The following is a 20,610-nucleotide window of genomic DNA, read 5'->3' as shown; positions in this document are numbered from 1 at the left end:
CCCGCGAGCAACCGCATGGGTAAGTTGGCGAGCCGCGACCACGCAGAAAATACCGCGAACGGGCGGGAAAAAAACTTCCGCATCTTCACGATATTTCCGCGTGTTTGCGGAGATTTTTAACATTTTCGCGATAATTTGCGAAAGTCACTTTCGCAAATTCCGCCCACCCCTACATTTAACCCCTTAACTGCTGGGCCTTCCCCCCCACCCCCCCCATTGCTGAGCCCTTTTTTGGCTATTTGGGGTAGTTCGCGATTAGGCCTCTGTAACTTTTTGACCACATAAGGTATCCATGCCAAATTTGCGTCCTTTTCTTCCAACATCATGGTGATTCTAAAGCTACCCAGGGTTTGTGGATTCCCCTGGAAGGGATCAAGAAATTAGCCAAAATACAGGTAAATTTTGTTTTTTGGGGGAAAAATGGGGAGAAAGGGCTACAAATGAAAGCGTCTGTTTTTTTCCCCTGCAAATGGTATTAAAAAAGAGGTTGTGGTCCTGAAATCACTATTTTCCCAGCTTTCAGGGACAAGCAGACTTTTGTCAGATAACCAACAATTGTAATACAGTTTTGGCATTTTTCTGGGACGTAGCCCATTTTTGCTATTTTTTGTGCTTTCAAACTATTTCAAGTAAATGGTAGAAATGGGTATGAAAGCAATACAATAATGGATCATGGAAAGCTATACATTTTAGAAAAGTAGACACAATTCTGAATTCATCAAGGGGTCATTTGTGTAGATCCTTCAAGGTTTCTTTATAGAAACTAACCATTGAATATAGGAAAAATTGAAAATGAGTTGAAAAAACCAGACATTTGTGTCAACGTTTTCACCTGTAACTTCTTCAAATTATGACAGCTGTTTGAAAGCAATATACCGTTACATCCGCTGGACCTTTCTGGTTGTGGGGATATATAGCACTTGTAGGTTCACCAAGAACACGACAAACCCAGAGCCAACAAGTGAAAAGCGGCATGCAATGGTTTTTAATTATGTACCGGGTATATAGCAATTAATTTGGGTAAATATATACGTGGAAAAATCTGTATGAAAAACACCTATGTATTTCTGAAATTGGAACCAAATATAGAGTTTAGAAACAGTAGATATTTGCACATTTTCGAAATCGTGAGTACCCATACTAGCATGAGAATTATAGGTCATTTTTTAAAAAGACTTCTTTTTTATACATTGTCTTTCATTTGGAAGGCAGAAATACATTGAAAGTCAATAGGTAATAACAGTTGCTCTACAACTCTGTTATCCTAAGTCTCCTGATAAAAATGGCACCTCACTTTTGTGGGTAGGCCTAGTGCCTGCAACAGGAAATGGCTCAAAACGCAAAGTGGACACACTTTATTTTTACAGTGAAAACTGACCCATTTTTTGTAAAGTGCCTAGCTGTAGATTTTGTACTCTTGAATCTGCCGGCACCTAGGGAAACCTAGCAAACCTATACATTTTTGAAAACTAGACACCCAGGGGAGTCCAGGATGGGGTGACTTGGCTGGATTTCACCACGTTCTGTCCCTTGCAAACCAAAAAAACACATTTTCCTCACATTTCTGTGGTGGAAAGTTCTGGAATCTGCATTGATTCACAAAATTCCACCCACCCCACATTCCCGAGAGTCTTCCGAGAAAAATGGTACCTCACTTGTGTAGGAGGCCCAAGTACCCGCAACAGGAAACGGCCCAAAACACAACGTGGACACACCACATTTTCGCAGTGAAAACTGACCCTTTTTTTACAAAGTGACTAGCTGTAGATTTTGAACCCTAGCTCTGGCAGCACCTAGGGAAACCTAGCAAACCTATACATTTTTGAAAACTAGACACCCAGAGAAATCCAGGATGAGGTGACTTGGCTGGCTCTCACCAGGTTCTGTTACCCAGAATCCCTTGTAAACCTAAAAAATTGTCAAAAAACAGCATTTTCCTCACATTTCTGTGGTGGAAAGTTCTGGAATCTGCGTTGATCCACAAAATTCCACCCACCCCGTGTTCCCCAAAGACTTCAGAGAAAAATGGCGCCTCACTTGTGTGGGAGGCCAAGTACCCGCGACAGGAAATGGCCCAAAACGCAACGTGGACACACCACATTTTCGCAGTGAAAACTGACCCTTTTTTTGCAAAGTGCCTAGCTGTAGATTTTTAACCCTAGCTCTGCTGGCACCTAGGGAAACCTAGCAAACCTATACATTTTTTTAAACTAGACACCCAGGGGAATCCAGGATGGGGTGACTTGGCTGACTCTCACCAGGTTCTGTTACCCAGAATCCCTTGCAAACCTAAAAAATTGAACAAAAAAAACACATTTTCCTCACATTTCTGTTGTGGAAAGTTCTGGAATCTGAGTGGATCCACACAATTCCACCCATGCCACGTTTCCCAAAGTCTTCCGAGAAAAATGGTACCTCACTTGTGTGGGAGGCCCAAGTACCTGCGACAGGAAATGGCCCAAAACGCAACATGGACACACCACATTTTCGCAGTGAAAATGGACCCTTTTTTTCCAAAGTGGCTAGCTGTAGATTTTGAACCCTAGCTCTGCAGGCACCTAGGGAAACCTAGCAAACCTATACATTTTTCAAAACTAGACACCCAGAGGAATCCAGGATGGGGTGACTTAGCTGGCTCTCACCAGGTTCTGTTACCCAGAATCCATTGCAAACCTAAAAAATTGTCAAAAAAACATTTTCCTCACATTTTTGTGGTGGAAAAGTTCTTAAATCTGTGTGGATCCACAAACTTCCACCCACCCCGCATTCCCCAAAGTCTTCCGAGAAAAATGGTACCTCACTTGTGTGGTAGGCCCAAGTACCCGTGACAGAAAATGGCCCAAAACGCAACATGGACACACCACATTTTCGCAGTGGAAACTGACCCTTTTTTGAAAAGTGCCTAGCTGTTGATTTTGAACCCTAGCTCTGCCGGCACCTAGGGAAACCTAGCAAACCTATACATTTTTTTAAACTAGAAACCCAGGGGAATCCAGGATGGGGTGACATGGCTGGCTCTCACCAGGTTCTGTTACCCAGAATCCCTTGCAAACCTAAACAATTGTCCACAAAAAAAAAACACGGACCCGATTCACAGAACTAACTTAAGACAAAATCCTAAACTTACTAACATTTTAGTATTCACAGCAGGCACTTACTCATTTCGGTATTCACAGAAGTTAGTAGTCCTAACTTTAGGACTCCTAAATGCCTTCTGTGAATACCGAAAGTCTTAAAGTTTGGATTTTTCTCAGTTTAGGAGTAGTAAAGTTAGGACTCCTAACTTTAGGACTCCTAAATGCCTTCTGTGAATACCGAAAGTCTTAAAGTTAGGATTTTTCTCAGCTTAGGAGTAGTAAAGTTAGGACTCCTAACTTTAGGACTCCTAAATGCCTTCTGTGAATACCAAAAGTCTTAAAGTTAGGATTTTTCTCAGTTTAGGACTCAGTTTATTACTTCTAAACTGAGAAAAATCCTAACTTTAGGACTTTACCAAAATGAGTAAGTGCCTTCTGTGAATACCAAAATGAGTAAGTGCCTTCTGTGAAAACCAAAATGGTAGTAAGTTTAGGATTTTGTCTTAAGTTAGTTCTGTGAATCAGGCCCCACATTTTCCTCACATTTCTGTGGTGGAAAGTTCTGAAATATGTGTGGATTCACAAAATTCCACCCACCCCGCATTCCCCAAAGTCTTCCGAGAAAATTGGTACCTCACTTGTGTGGGAGGCCCAAGTACCCGCGACAGGCTAGGGCCCAAAACGTATTGAGGGGACATCAAAATTGCCTATCACAAAACAACCTGGTTTTGCAAGGGGGGTCCCCTGGGTTTTTGGCCCCGTGCTCGGCGGCCAGCTATGGAAACCTATCAAACCCACACATTTCTGAAAACTAGAGGTATGACTTGCGTGGATCCCCCAACTTTTTCTTACCCAGAATCCCCTGCAAACCTCAAATTTAGCTGAAAAAATCACTTTTTCCACACATTTTTGTGTGCGAAAGTTGTGTCATTACCGGGCAGACACGAATTTCCTACCACCCAGCGTTCCCCAAGGTCTCCCGATAAAAATGGTGCATCACTCGTGTGGGAGGCCCAAGTACCCGCAACAGGCTAGGAAATTCCTGCCCCCCAAGGAAAGCCAACATTCAAAAATCAAAAAAATATACCCGGGGGGGGGGGCGACCCATTACCACGAGGGCCGATCACCCCCAAAGACATCCCTGGTGTCTAATGGGGTTTCCTGTCCGTGGATCGCAGCGCTGCTGCGATCAACGGCCAGGAAACCCTTTCAGGAAGGCCTCGTTTGAAAGGGGAGAGTCTCCCCTTTCAAACAAGGCCTCCCTGAAAGCTGGGGAGGCCGTTTTCGGCTGGATTTCCCCATCGGAGTCGAGCGTGGCCTTACCTGCTTCTGTCCTCGGCTCCGGTGGGGAAATCAGTGACGTCAGACCGCCTCACGGCATGCTGACATCACAGATGGGTGGGAGGGGGCGCGGGGGAAGACGCGGAAAGCCTTCCACGTCGCCCCCAGGAAAAAAAAAAAGGAATCTCCGGTGCGATGCACCGGACAATTAATTAGGGCCCTCCCTGGTGACGTCCAATGGACGTGCGCAGCACCAGGGAGGTAGTGCTTGCGTCGTCCATTGGCCGACACAAGCACCAAAAGGGTTAAAGCATGATTCAGAAATCTACTGATTTGCACAGATATCTACATTTAAAAAGTTTAGACAAAATTCCCCATTTTTTCAGAAATTTTAAAAAGTGAGTGATTTCCGGGAATTGTCCACAATGAAGAAAATCTTTAGTAGTGAATTATTTGCAAAAGTGCACCTGCAAATGGCAACCATTTTCTTTTCATCACCATATTGATTTTTTAGGGTTTTGGGCCTTCTACTGTGAAACATGCACAGATGCATGCTTTTCACGGGTGTCTGTCCCACTGTGGATCCCCTGCCTTATAGCTTTTCCTGCTTCCTCTCCCTTCTCTTATGATTTTTTGGGCTGGTGTAATCCAAAATGTTTAGATTTTACTAAAGTTACATATATAAACACTTCAAGGGGCTTACAGCTAACCCTCTTCATTTATAGGTATGTTGTTTTGTCATTCACATTTTAATTTCACCCACTGCAGCACACAACACCAGGCAATGGGTCATCCCACTTCAGCCATTGACTAGCTTCACTGTGAGTGATGACCCTCTGCTTTTTCACAAAGAGCACATCCACACATAAAAGTAGTTCCACTGCATGCCAGGGACTCGAAAACAAACTATACAATCCCTCATATGTGTCTACTTTGTTACCAACAATCCAGCCTTCTAGTGCTTTTATTGAAATGTCCCCAAAGTCCACCCAGGACCGTGTGCTCACTTTCGGTGTGTCTCTGAACTTCACCCTGTATTGCTCAGGGGTCAGATCAAACTTCTTGACTAAGCATTGCCTCATGGGAGGGTAGGATTTTGCCTCATCCCCCTTCAGGGTCAGGAGCCTATCCGTAACAGCTACTGGAATGAGTTCTCTCAAGAGTGAACCCCAATACTTGGGGCAGACCACCCACATCTCAAGGAACCCTCTCAAATGCAGTCAGCCATTTGTCAATGTCATCCCCCTCTATGTACCTGGGTGCTATACCCTTAGGAATGTTGTGGTCAAACCCACCACCCCTGGACATCTCACTCTCTTCCTCATTTTTGCTGCCACCATTGCTTCTTGTGGCCTCCTTCCTCTTCCACTCCCTCTGAGCTAATTCAAGTTTCCTCTGCTCCAAAGCTATTAATCTAGTTGGGACTTAAGCTGTCTCTCTGCAAAGGGACAGCATGGCTCCTGTGTGTGGGGCGCTGCCCCCTCCCACCATGTGGAATTATGTACCTAATATTGGAAGCGATGAGGCTGGGTGAGTCATCTTTCCCCTCCCCTTGAATCTTTGCAGCTACCCCAGCCCATACCTTCATGGACTTAATTAATCCTGCCATCCTAGTCTTGTTGGATGCAGGTAGCCCCCTAGCCCTACACAGTATCCTAGGCTCAGCAATCTTGAGTTTAGGCAGCTTAGCTTGGTCCAGCTCCATAGTATCCCTAGTTTTGGGTCACAGCAACTTGCAATCAGACTTAGAACGATTTGGAAAATATCAAAACAATGGATTCAAAATCAGTTTAGTCCAAATTCCAAATATTCAAACTCAAAATTGTGTTCTAAGACAATTTGGAGGATGTAAAAAATCTTAATTCACTTCACTGAAAGATGTATTTTTAAACACAAGTCCTCATCCACACCACTGAACACTAAATGTTGGAAAGTTTAATATTAGTACTGGTAAATATGCATCTACCCCTGGCAATAAGACCACTAACACAGTTTAGGGCTCCGTACATGTCTCAATAAATTATTCCCATGCTCAACCTTTGGTAGCTTGGCTGTGAGCAGGCCGGTGTACCTTAGAAAACAGGTATGTAAAGCATTTAAAAACACCAATTCAGTAAATTAGTAAGAAACAACACACAATAAAAATCCAAAACCAATAATAGAAATAGGAACTATTTATATCTTTAAAATGACAAGAATTCAATGTAGGGAACTGGAGATATGAATTGTTAAATATTTAGCAGGATATAGCACTTAGGAACCTACAGCGCCCCTTGGGACAGCTGGTCACGTTTGAACAGGACAAAGTCAGTGTTTCAGGCTGACCATGATAGAGTCCTGCTCCAATACCCCTTGCAGTAGCCCTCGGTTGAGATTTTACCTTTGGATTTAGAAACTTTTCGGAATCTTTTTCAGCCAGGGTCCCTCGATGCTCCTAAGCGGTCCGGACTTGGTGAGGGTTTGCTGGCTTGCTTTCCAGGGAGCCTCCGGTCAAACTCTGGAAGTCAGACCTCCGGAGCTTTTCAGCAGGACAAACTAGCAGGTCAGGCCGGCTCGCGGTTGAAGGTGGCTGGCTTGGCTCTCGTGGTCAAGTCGGTCCCCTTATGGAGCTTTTTTCCAAAGTTGCTCCAAACTTCTGGAACTTCTTCCTGAAGTTCCTCTTGAGGGTCTAAAGTGTACAAAACACAATCCATGTGTCTGGAATCTCCAAGATGGTCCTTGAAAGGTTGGGACCAAAACTCCCACAATGCACCAGGACAAAACCCTTACAAATCCACTGGATGCACTCCAAACAGGGCATTCTTGGTGGTGATGGTCCAAGTGAGCTTTGTTAACCTGTAGCTTGCAGGGCGTCTACTCTATATTCTTCTTGAGGCAAGGTACATCCAAAGGGCTGTAGTTCCAGATAATGCAGCAGGTGCAGTAAGTCAGAATGCAGGACCTGATGGTCCAAATCAAGTTTCAAGTCTGGCAAGCCTTCCTCTCTTAGGTTCAAGCAGCAGGTCTGAGAGGCTCTGCTCCTCTCACATATTTATTCAGTGTTCTCTCCAGTCAAGCAGGAGAGCACTTCAATGAGGTGCAGGGCAACCCACCAGACAACAACCTCTTCCTCCCAAGTGAAGCATAATCTTTTCCCAGAATGCACTATGCCCAAGGGCTATCTGAGGGCTCAATAACACCTAGCTCCAACATTTTCTGGACTTCAGTCCTGATACAATCCCTGACATGGTCAGGTTGCCTGTAGATTTTACTCTTTACAGGCAGACTGTCTCCAGTGTCCACCTCATGGGTGCACCAGGAAGTCTGACATGGGGTCAGGCTAAACATATGTCTAAACTGCTGTAGCACTTGTCTACATTCAGTTTGTTGATGTTCAGTGAGGCTGCTTGCCAAATCAACACCATCAACTGATCCATCATCAGGGTTCTGTGAGAGCAGGTCAGGGAGAGGGTCACTCTCCTCCTCCTGGTCCTCATCAGTTGCCATGAGCAAGCTCATGTCAGCCCTGTCCACATATGCCTTAAGTCTGTTGACATGGAGCACCCTAAGGGGGCTCCTGGGAGTGCCAAGATCTACCAAGAAGGTGACCTCTCCCTTTTTCTCAACAATTGTATGGGGGCCACTCCATTTGTCCTGGAGAGCTGCTGGGGCCACAGGCTCCAACACCCACACATTCTGGCCTGGCTGGTAAACAGTCAGGACAGCCTTTTGGTCATGCCAAGCTTTTTGTAGTTCTTGGCTTGCCTCAAGGTTTTTAGTGGCCTTCTTCATATACTCTGCCATCCTGGAGCGGAGACCAAGTACATAGTCCATCACATCCTGTTTGGGAGGTTTGAGAGGTAACTCCCATCCCTCCTTCACCAGACATAATGGTCCTCTAACAGGGAGCCAACCCCCTTCTGAGGAACCTCCCTGTATGCAAACAGAAGGCAGGGAAGTAAAAGGTCCCATTTTCGCCTAAGCTTTTCTGGGAGGCCTTTAATCATTCCCTTTAGGGTTTTGTTGAATCTCTCAACTAACCCATTGCATTGTGGGTGATAGGGAGTAGTGAATTTGTAGTTGACACCACACTCCTTCCACATTGCAGTTAGATATCCTGACATAAAGTTAGAACCTCGGTCAGAGATGACCTCCTTAGGGAAACCCACTCTGGAGAAAACTCCAATGAGGGCTCTTGCTACCACAGGAGCTGTGGTAGTCCTTAGGGTTATAGCTTCTGGATACCTGGTGGCATGATCCACTACCACCAGTATAAATCTGTGCCCAGATGCATTTGGTGGGTCAAGGGGACCAACAATGTCAATCCCTACCCTTTCAAAGGGAACCCCCACCACAGGTAGTGGTATCAGGGGGGCCTTTGTTGTGCCACCTGTCTTGCCACTGGCTTGACAAGTGACACAGGAGCGAAAAAACTCCTTGGTGTCTTCAGACATGTGTGGCCAATGAAAATGTGGTACAAGCCTGTCCCAGGTCTTGTTTTGGCCCAAGTGTCCTGATAATGGGATGTCATTTGCTAGGGTCAAGAGGAACCCCTAAACTTCTGAGGAATTACCAACCTCCTGGTGGCTCCAGGGATAGGATCTCTAGCCTCAGAATATAGGAGCCCCTCATCCCAATAAACCTTATGGGACCCACTAGCACTCCCAGCAGCCTCAGCAGCAGCTTGCTGTCTGAGGGGTTCAAGAGTGGGGCAGCACTGTTGCTCTTTGCTCAGATCTTCCCTGGAGGGCCCCCCTGCCCCCAAGAACTCAACCTGACCAGGCTCAAGTTCCTCTGGGGCAGTTCCTTCTTCAGGCTCTGCTTCTCCTCCCTCAGGAGGGGAATCTGAGATCTGAGACAGAGGGGAAGGCCCAGCCTTAACCCTACTGCTCCTCCTCTTGGGTAGCATCTGGTCCATAGTTTCAGGATCCAGAGCTGGTTCAGCTTTATGCATTTTGGCTTGTGACCTGGTCACAGCAAATACCTCTGCAGGTATGCCCAACATCTCAGCATGAGTCCATAATTCTACTTCAGACCAGGCTGAAGTCTCCAGATCATTGCCCAACAAACATTCGACAGGGAGGTCTGCACTGACTACTACCTTTTTGAGGCCAGTTACCCCTCCCCAGGAGAAATTCACAACTGCCAGGCTATGGTTGGTCCTGGTGTTGCTTGCATTGGTTACCTGGTACAGTTCACCCAGGATGACCTGTGTAGGGTCCACTAGGTCCTCTGCCACCATGGTGAGACTAGCACCTGTGTCCCTAAATGCCAAAGCCTGTTTGCCATTTATGATAGGCTGCTGTTTGTACTTGCCCAGATTACTGGGGCTCACTAGGAAGGACATGTCAATGTCTCCCTCACAAACTAGCAATGCCTGTGTTGGTACTCTGACTAGGCCAGAGTCCACATCAGAACCCAGGGTCAACACTACTACACCCTTATTCTGAGTATTACCTCCACCAATGACTGCACTAGGGGGAACAGTTGCCTTAGGGTCTGGAGTGGTGGTGGTTTAGTCTTTGGACTTTGTACAGTCAGAAGTCCAGTGCCCTTTCTGTTTACAGAATTTGCACCAGGGCTTCTTTTGGCCTTTTTTTCCCTTTGCAGATTGTGACTCCCCACCAGATGCAGATTTTTGGGGCCCTTGTGAAGACTTCTGGTCTTTAGATTTATCCCCACCTTTATCTGAGCCTTTAGGCTCTTGCTTCTTAGTGTCACCACCTTGGTTCTGGTTGTTCTGCCTCACCCTGGTTCTGACCCATTTGTCTGCCTTCTTTCTGAATTCTTGGGGAGAGGTCAGATCAGAGTCCACCAGGTACTGATGCAACAACTGGTTCTGGCAATTATTAATGATCTGTTCACTCATTATAAGATTATACAATCCCTTAAAGTCAGTTACTCTACTACCAACCAGCCAACCTTCTAGTGCCTTGGTTGCACAATCAACAAAGTCAGTCCAATCCTGAGTCTGTGCTTTCTGGGTGTCTCTGAACTTCAACCTGTACTGTTCAGTGGCTAAGCCAAACCCATCTATCAAAGCACTCTTCAGGGCTTCATAATCATTAGCATCCTCTTCTCTAACAGTGAGGAGCTTGTCTCTACCTTTATCTGAAAAGGAGAGCCACACGATTGCTGCCCACTGTGTCTGGGGGACCTGTTGAACTTTACAGGCCCTCTCCATAGCAGTTATCCATTTCTGGATATCATCCCCACTCTGGTAGGGAGGAACAACCTTGGACAGGTTCCTATGGTCTGGAATGTAATCTCTGCCTCTAGGGACACTGTTGCTGCCACCAGGGGTATCTAACCCCTCCTTCTTTGAAGCTCTTTGGAGCTCGAAGCCTTCCCTATATAAGGCCAATTGCTTGGTTCTGAGGGCAAGCCTAGCTTCCTCATACTGGAGCATCTTGAACCTTCTGTCAGAGGAGGTCTCCCTGGGATAGGTGGAGTTCCTCTGGTGAACAGATTCTCTTCCAGAGTGATATGAATGGTCAGATTTCCTTGAGGGGGACCTAGGCCTTTCTCCCATTTTGTCAGCTCTCTTAAGGAGAATTCCTCTGTTCCTTTCAGACCCTTCTGGGTCTGGCCCTTCAATCACAGACTCCAGGTCATCTTGATTTTCATCATCAGACCCAGAGACTATGGTTGACACACTCCCTGATGCAGACCCACTAGCTCCTAGAGCTTGTCTCAGGTCATCTGCCACTAACAGATCTATCAGGTGTTGTGAGGAGGGACTCCTGCCCACCCTCAGTTGTCTTTCAAAGCATAAGGCCTTCAGGTCAGTGTAGGCTATGTCTTTGTACTGAGATGGGGTGGACCCACTGGCTCCAATTTGGTGAGACATACTAGTGTCGTGCAGTGTTGGACTACCTACACTAGTTGAGGCCTACTGAACCTAGCTTGAGCTGTAGCAAGGGTGTGCTTATCCCTTCACAAACAGCTCTAAGTTCAGTAGAACTTATTGATACTAGCTTGACTTTATATGTACCTTGAGTACCTTTAGTGGTTTTCAGTTAGTAATTCAAATAGAGATTTTCTGGTAAAATAATGGCAAGCTGGAATCCTACACGCTGCCCACCAATGTGAGAAGTTGGCCTGGCATATGCTGGTCACTAGTTATAGTGGCCACCTTGCACCAGTCCAATTCGACTCTTATGGTAGATAGGTTTTAGACAACCTTTTAAAGAAAGCTATCCTAGTGGTAGCTGTGGAGAGCAGCCTTCAGGCTAAGTCTCTGAGGAATGTAAAGCAGCTTTTTTTTACCTTATAATCTCTTGAATTACCAAATGAAAAGGACACCACACAGGTATATATATCAAATATATATGTATTTATTTCTAGATACACTCTACTAATCTCTTTATGAGATTAGAACCCAGATACACATTCAAATGTCAACAGTTCTCAATAAATTAAGCGAAAATATGGCTGTAGCCCTAGGGGCGTACCAGACCATATACTAAGAAAATGGTTTAACAAAGTCGACTTGCAAAATGACAAAGCCTAGGGCCTTGGGAATCGCTGGGGCTTCACTACTGCAGTGTTAGCAGGTAAGTAACAAGCCCACGGGAGACGCGTGCAGTGTCTAACCACAGCCGCGGGTTTCCTTTAGGTTACAATGGAGCAAGTCGCGGTTTGTATTTGAAAGTTTTAGGGCACTTTGAAGAAGTCAACAAGCAAGCCACTTACAGGGTAAGTATTTCGAGGGCCAACACACACTTGGGCACCGGAGTGCACGAGTTACCTCACCCAGGGAAGCCGGGTGCATAGGTGTCTTTTGGTGTCGGGTCGCGATGCTGTTTTCAATGGAGACCAATGAAGATTTGCTGTTTGAGACGACTGAAGAGGTGTCGGCTGGAATCCGAAGGTGGATTGAAGATGAAGAGGACCTGAAAATTGAGGGGACAGTGTTCAAAGTCACTTGCCAGTGACTGGTGGCCAGCAGGATGGATGACCACTGATGTCGCGTCATTTCAGGTCGTCGATGGTGATTTGTCTCTTTGCTCACGAGGTCCAGGAGGGATCGATGATAACCAACAGCTGGATTCGGACTGTCCCACAACGTCTGCAGCTGATGACGGTGTCGGCAACCGGATTGGAGCCAACAACCCTTGGCAACTGCAAGTCTCGTGTGAATTGAAGATAGTCGGTGATGCAGACCAGCAAGGTCTGATGGACTTACCCAGCAAGGGTAAGTGAGGGCACTCCCGGGGCAACCAGGAGAGCCCTTGAAGTTGGAGAGAAAGTCTTTGGGTGAGTCACTAGCCAACGGGCAAGTAACCGCAAAGACGCCTTTGCAGGGAAAGTTCCACAGGAGCTCACGGTCACTCCGGATGGGGCAGGCTGCTGATTTTCGGAACCAGACCTGCTAGGGACTTGGACTACAAATGGTCTAAAGCACAAGTTCGTAGACCGTTGTTTAGGGTTTGCACTCGAAATCAGTGCACGGTTCCCTAGTATTGCTGTTCCTCGTCACTCATGGGGTACAGATGCCACAGCTTCGCTGGCGACTCAAAATGGCCATAGAGAGGGAAGGAAATCCATGTCAAGGGATGCAGGGACTTCGGACTCTGGCGGGAGTGGTGAAGTTTGCAACCGTCGATTGAAGTTACAGGTGCATGCCGAGCAGGGGAGTCACTCCTTGACTCCAAGGGAGATTCTTCAGTCTTCCAGAGATAGTGGAACGTCGAAGGGCCAGGATTCTTCTTTGTAGAGCGTCGTCCAGGGTAATCTGAATTGCATTGGCAATGCTTGCTATCTTATAGTGAAGATAGGGGAGGGACTAGCTCTATGACCACTCCTCTAGGAGGGTCAGGGTAGTGGGTGGTTACACCCACTTCCCTTTGTCCAGTTTCGCACCAGAGCAGGGGCAGGTAGCCCCTGAACCGGTTTGAGCTGGCATATGCACAGAGGAGCCTACTGCTCCCCCAGTGCAGGACTTTAAAGCACTCTAAGAGTGCACCCACCCAGCTCCAATACACTAAATCCTCTCTGGGAGGTGGTGACACCTCCCTGTGACAGGATGCCTTTTGTTGGGCTTCCTCCACTGCGAGTTTCGGTCAGCAGCAGTAGGGCAGCCCAGTGTCTGTGCTAGTGGCATCCATTTTGTGATGACAGGGCTCTAGGAGATTTCTACTGTTTAGTACAGTGGGTACATGTCATCCCCTCTAGAAGGGTGGGATCATACTCCCACACCAGTTACTGGTGTGGGGGTATGATTCCAAGTTGTTTGACACCAAACACGACATCCTTTGATGCAGTCATTCCAAAGTTAGCATTTACCGCAAGGTTATAATGCACTTAAGAGTATATGGTTTAACCGCATCCACATACAGCAGCAGAGAATAGACTCTGCCAGCTGCAGAGGGGTCCTGCTCATGCAGAAGCACCCCCTCACATAGTAAACCAAGCACCCTGCTCTCAGGATTGTTAGGGCCTGCAAGAGGGGTGGCTGATAGGTTTATATGTGTGTGTATGGTGAGATATAAGAACCTATACTTCAGTGAGGAGTGCTAACACTACCTCACACAGGCTGCAGTAGCAGGCCTGTGGTGTCAGATTGAGAATGCTTCCCAGGGGTGGCATAATACATGCTGCAGCCCCTGGTAGGCCTGTGAAGTACCAATGCCCTAGGTACCTAAGGTACGATATACTAGGGGCTCATAAGGTACCACAGTATCCAATCACTAGTGCATCTAATATGCACACCAAGTTGTTTAGAGAGATCAGTGAGACTGGGGCCCTGATTAGCAGGGACCCAGCCAGACTATAGCCAGAAATCAGTGTATACATCAGAAAAAACTGGGGGCAAAATAAGTGCAGATCCTACTCTCCTACACAAACCCCCCCCCCACCACCCAAACGCAGGGACATTAAACTAACCTTGACCAGTTGAGTCTTCATGTTCTAAGTGGAAATACCTTGAGAGTCCATCTGCATTGGCATGTTGGGTCCCAGGTCTATGTTCCACTGTATTGTCCATCCCCTGTAGGGAAATGGACCACCTGAGCAGTTTAGGATTTTCACCTTTCATCTGTTTGAGCCATAGGAGGGGCTTATGGTCAGTCTGAACTATGAAGTGAGTGCCAAACAAGTATGGCCTCAGCTTCTTCAGGGCCCACACCACAGCAAAGGCCTCCCTCTCAATAGCTGACCAACGTTTCTCTCTAGGGGTCAGCCTTCTGCTTATGAAAGCTACTGGCTGGTCTTGACCTTCATCATTAAGTTGAGACAGTACAGCTCCCACACCCAGCTCTGAAGCATCTGTTTGGACAATGAACTTTTTTTTGTAATCTGGACTCTGTAAGATGGGGGCAGTGCACATTGCCTGCTTGAGGTCATCAAACGCCTTTTGACAGCTAGCTGTCCACTGAACCTTTTTTGGCATTTTCTTGGAGGTCAGATCATTTAAGGGGGTCACTATAGATCCATATCCCTTAACAAACCTCCTGTAATACCCAGTCAGGCCCAAGAAGGCTCTCACCTGTGTCTGAGTGGTTGGAGCTACCCATTCCATTATGGTCTGGATCTTGCTCTGCAATGTTTGAACCTGGCCTCCACCTACAAGGTGGCCCAGGTACACAACCTGACTCTGCCCTATCTGGCACTTAGTGGCCTTGATAGTGTGGCCTGCTTTCTGCAGGGCCTCCAGTACATTCCTGAGGTGGACCAGGTGATCCTGCCAGGTGGAACTATAGACAGCAATATCATCAAGATATGCTGAGCAATAGGTTTCCATACCAGTCAGAACTTTATTCACCAACCTCTGAAATGTGGCAGGTGCATTCTTCAAACCAAAGGGCATTACCACAAAGTGATAGTGCCCACCAGGGGTCGAAAATGCTGTTTTAGCCTTGGCATCATCAGCTAATTTGATTTGCCAATAGCCAGCTGTAAGGTCAAATGTACTGAGATACTTGGCTGAGGCCAAAGTGTCTATGAGTTCATCTGCCCTTGGTATTGGGTAGGCATCAGTCCTGGTGACTGCATTGAGGCCTCTCTAGTCAACACAAAACCTCATCTCTTTCTTACCACCCTGGGTGTAAGGTTTTGGCACAAGGACTACTGGGCTAGCCCAAGGGCTATATGAGGGCTCAATCACACCTAGTTCCAACATTTGCTGGACTTCAGTCCTGATACAATCCCTGACATGGTCAGGTTGCCTGTAGATTTTACTCTTTACAGGCAGACTGTCTCCAGTGTCCAACTCATGGGTGCACCAGGAAGTCTGACTTGTGGTCAGGCTAAACATATGTCTAAACTGATGTAGCACTTGTCTACATTCAGTTTGTTGATGTTCAGTGAGGCTGCTTGCCAAAGCAACACCATCAACTGATCCATCATCAGGGTTCTGTGAGAGCAGGTCAGGGAGAGGGTCACTCTCCTCCTCCTGGTCCTCATCAGTGGCCATGAGCAAGCTCATGTCAGCCCTGTCCACATATGGCTTAAGTCTGTTGACATGGAGCACCCTAAGGGGGCTCCTGGGAGTGCAAAGATCTACCAAGTAGGTGACCTCTTCCTTTTTCTCAACAATTGTATGGGGGCCACTCCATTTGTCCTGGAGAGCTGATGGGGCCACAGGCTCCAACACCCACACTTTCTGGCCTGGCTGGTAAACAGTCAGGACAGCCTTTTGGTCATGCCAAGCTTTTTGTAGTTCTTGGCTTGCCTCAAGGTTTTTAGTGGCCTTCTTCATATACTCTGCCATCCTGGAGCGGAGACCAAGTACATAGTCCATCACATCCTGCGGAAGACTTTCTCAACAATTTAAAGGGCTCTCTTGGTTGCTCCGGGCCTGCCCTCACTTACGCTGGGTAAGTCCATCAGACCTTGCTGGTTTGCATCACCGACTATCTTCAGTCCACACAAGACTTGCAGTTGCCAAGGCTTGTTGGCTGCAATCCGGTTGCCGACACCGTCATCCGCTGCAGACTTTGTGGTGCACTCAGAATCCAGCTGCTGGTCATCGTCGATCCCTCCTGGACCACGTGAGCGAAGAGAAAAAACACCATCGATGACCTGAAGCAACGCGATATCTGTGGTCATCCATTCTGCTGACCACCGGTCACTGGCAAGTGACTTTGAACACTGTCCCTTCAATTTTCAGGTCCTCTTCATCTTCAATCCACCTTCGGATTCCAGCGGACACCTCTTCAGTCGTCTCAAGCAGCAAGTCTTCATAGGTCTCCATTGAAAACAGCATCGCGACCCGACACCAAAAGACACCTATGCACCCGGCTTCCCTGGGTGAGGTAACTCATGCACTCCGGTGCCCAAGTGTGTGTTGGCCCTCGAAATACTTACCCTGTAAGTGGCTTGCTTGTTGAATTCTTCGAAGTGCCCTAAAACTTTAAAATACAAACCGCGACTTCCTCCATTGTAACCTATAGGAAACCCGCGGCTGTGCTTAGACACTGCACGCGTCTCCCGTGGGCTTGTTACTTACCTGCTAACACTGCATGCAGTAGTAAAGCCCCAGCGATTCCCAAGGCCCTAGGTTTTGTCATTTTGCAAGTCAACTTTGTTAAACCATTTTTTTAGTATATGGTCCGGTACTCCCCTAGGGCTCCAGCCATATTTGTGCTTAATCTATTGAGAACTGTTGACATTTGAATGTTTACCTGGCTTCTAATCTCATAAAGAGATTAGTAGAGTGTGTCTAGAAATAAATACATATATATTTGATATATATACCTGTGTGGTGTCCTTTTCATTTGGTAATTCAAGAGATTATAAGGTAAAACAAGCTGCTTTACATTCCTCAGAGACTTAGCCTGAAGGCTGCTCTCCACAGCTACCACTAGTATAGCTTTCTTTAAAAGGTTGTCTTAAACCTATCTACCATAAGAGTCGAATTGGACTGGTGCAAGGTGGCCACTTTAACTAGTGACCAGCATATGCCAGGCCAACTTCTCACACTATAGAGCCAGATAACCAGGTCAGCAGAGCTTCTGTAGAGCCAGAGAACCAGGTCAGCAGAGCTGCTATAGAGCCAGAGTACCAGGTCAGCAGAGCTGCTGGAGAGTCAGAGAACCAGGTCACCAGAGCTGCTCTAGAGACTGAGAACCAGGTCAGCAGAGGTGTTGTAGAGCCAGAGAACCAGGTCAGCAGAGGTGTTGTAGAGCCTGAGATCCAGGTCAGCAGAGCTGCTGTAGAGCCAGAGAACCAGGCCAGCAGAGCTGCTTTAGAGCCACAGAACCAGGTCAGATGAGCCGCTGTAGAGCCAGAGAACCAGGTCAGCAGAGCTGCTTTAGAGCCAGAGAACTAGGTCAGCAGAGCTGCTCTAGAGACTGAGACCCAGGTCAGCAGAGCCGTTGTAGAGCCAGAGACCATGTCAGCAGAGCTGCTTTGGAGCCAGAGAAGCAGGTCAACAGAGCTTCTGTAGAGCCAGAGACCCAGGTCAGCAGAGCTGCTGTAGCACCAGAGAACCAGGTCAGCAGAGCTGCTGTAGAGCCAGAGAACCAGGTCAGCAGAGCTGCTCTAGAGCCAGAGAACCAGGTCAGCAGAGCTGCTTTAGAGCCAGAGAATCAGGTCAGCAGAGCTGCTCTAGAGCCAGAGAACCAGGTCAGCAGAGCTGCTTTAGAGACAGAGAATCAGGTCAGCAGAGCTGCTCTAGAGACTAAGAACCAGGTCAGCAGAGCTGTTGTAGAGCCAGAGAACCAGGTCAGCAGAGCCATTGTAGAGCCAGAGAACCAGGCCAGCAGAGCTGATGTAGAGCCAGAGAATCAGGTCAGTAAAGCTGTTGTAGAGCCAGAGAACCAGGTCAGCAGAGCTGGGCTAGACCCAAAGAACTAGGTCAGCAGAGCCGCTGTAGAGCCAGAGAACCAGGTCAGCAGAGCTGCTCTAGAGCCAGAGAACCAGGTCAGCAGAGCTGCTTTAGAGCAAGAGAACCAGGTCACCTAGCTGCTTTAGAGCCAGAGAATCAGGTCAGCAGAGCTGCTCTGGAGACTGAGAAACAGATCAGTAGAGCTGTGTAGAGCCAGAGAACCAGGTCAGCAGAGCCATTGTAGAGCCAAAGAACCAGGTCAGCAGAGCTGCTGTAGAGACAGAGAACGAAGTCAGCATAGCTGCTGTACAGCCAGAGAACCAGGTCAGCAGAGCTGCTATAGAGCCAGAGAACCAGGTCATCAGAGCTGCTGCAGAGCCAGAGAACCAGGTCAGCAGAGCTACTATAGAGCCAGAGAACCAGGTCAGCAGATCTGCTGTAGAGCAAGAGAACCAGGTCAGCAAAGCTGCTTTAGAGCCAGAGAACCAGGTCAGCAGAGCTGCTCTAGAAACTGAGAACCAGGTCAGCAGAACCGTTGTAGAGCCAGAGAACCAGGTCGCCAGAGTTGCTGTAGACCTAGAGAACCAGGTCAGCAGAGCTGCTTTAGAGCCCCAGAACCAGGTCAGCTGAACCGCTGTAGAGCCAGAGAACCAGGTCGGCAGAGCCGCTGTAGAGCCAGAGAACCAGGTCAGCGGAGCTGCTCTAGAGACTGAGAACCAGGTCAGCAGAGCTGTTGTAGAGCCAGAGAACCAGGTCAGCAGAGCTGCGCTAGAACCAAAGAACTAGGTCAGCAGAGCTGCTGTAGAGCCAGAGAACCAGGTCAGCAGAGCTGCTCTAGAGCCAGAGAACCAGGTCAGCAGAGCTGCTTTAAAGCCAGAGAATCAGGTCAGCAGAGCTGCTCTAGAGCCAGAGAACCAGGTCAGCAGAGCTGCTTTAGAGCCAGAGAACCAGGTCAGCAAAGTTGCTCTAGAGACTGAGAACCAGGTCAGCAGAACCGTTGTAGAGCCAGAGAACCAGGTCACCAGAGCTGCTGTAGAGCTAGAGAACCAGGTCAGCAAAACTGCTTTAGAGCCACAGAACCAGGTCAGCTGAGCCACTGTAGATCGAGAGAACCAGGTCAGCAGAGCCACTGTAGAGCCAGAGAACAAGGTCAGCAGAGCCGTTGTAGAGCCAGAGAACCAGGTCTGCAGAGTGTAGGAGAGAAGGATCTGCACTTATGTTGCCCCCACTTTTTTCTGATGTATACACTGGTTTCTGACTATAGTCTGGCTGGGTCTCTGCTAATCAGGGCCCCAGTCTCACTGATCTCTCTAAAACAACTTGGTGTGCATATTAGATGCACTAGTGATTGGATACTGTGGTACCTTATGAGCCCCTAGTATATGGTACCTTAGGTACCTAGGGCATTGGTACTTCACAGGCCTACCAGGGGCTGCAGCATGTATTATGCCACCCCTGGGAAGCATTCACAATCTGACACCACAGGCCTGCTACTACAGCCTGTGTGAGGTAGTGTTAGCACTCCTCACAGAGGTATATGTTCCTATATCTCACCATACACACACATATACACCTATCAGTCACCCCTCTTGCAGACCCTAACAATCCTGAGGGCAGGGTGCTTGGTTTACTGTGTGAGGGGGTGCTTCTGCATGAGCAGGACCCCTCTGCAGCTGGCAGAGTCTATTCTCTGCTACTGTTTGTGGATGCGGTTAAACCATATACTCTTAAGTGCATTATAACCTCGCGGTAAATGCTAACTTTGGAATAACTGCATCAAGACATGTCGTGTTTGGTGTCAAACAACTTGGAATCATACCCCCACACCAGTAACTGGTGTGGGAGTATGATCCCACCCTTCTAGAGGGGACGACATGTACCCACTGTACTAAACGGTAGAAATCTTCTAGAGCCCTGGCATCACAAAATGGATGTCACCAGCACAGACACCGGGCTGCCCTCCTGCTGCTGACCGAAACTCGCAGTGGAGGAAGTCCAACAAAGGGTATCCTGTCACAGGGAGGTGTTACCACCTCCCAGACAGGATTTAGTGTATTGGAGCTGGGTGGGTGCACTCTTAGAGTGCCTTTGAAGTCCTGCACTGGGGGAGCAGTAGGCTCCTCTGTGCATATGCCAGCTCAAACCGGTTCAGGGGCTACCTGCCCCTGCTCTGGCGTGAAACTGGACAAAGGTAAGTGGGTGTAACCACCCACTACCCTGACCCTCCTAGAGGAGTGGTCATAGAGCTAGTCCCTCCCTTATCTTCACTATAAGATACCAAGCATTGCCAATGCAATTCAGATTACACCTGGACAACACTCTACAAAGAAGAATCCTGGCCCTTCGACGTTCCACTATCTCTGGAAGACTGAAGAATCTCCCTTGGAGTCAAGGAGTGACTCCCCTGCTTGGCAGACACCAGTAACTTGATCGACGGTTGCAAACTTCACCGCTCCCGCCAGAGTCCGAAGTCCCTGCATCCCCTGAAGCAGATTTCCTGAC

Source organism: Triturus cristatus, chromosome 1_1 (assembly GCF_964204655.1).
Source record: "Triturus cristatus chromosome 1_1, aTriCri1.1, whole genome shotgun sequence".
NCBI lineage: Eukaryota > Metazoa > Chordata > Amphibia > Caudata > Salamandridae > Triturus > Triturus cristatus.
This window is presented reverse-complemented; position numbering follows the sequence as displayed.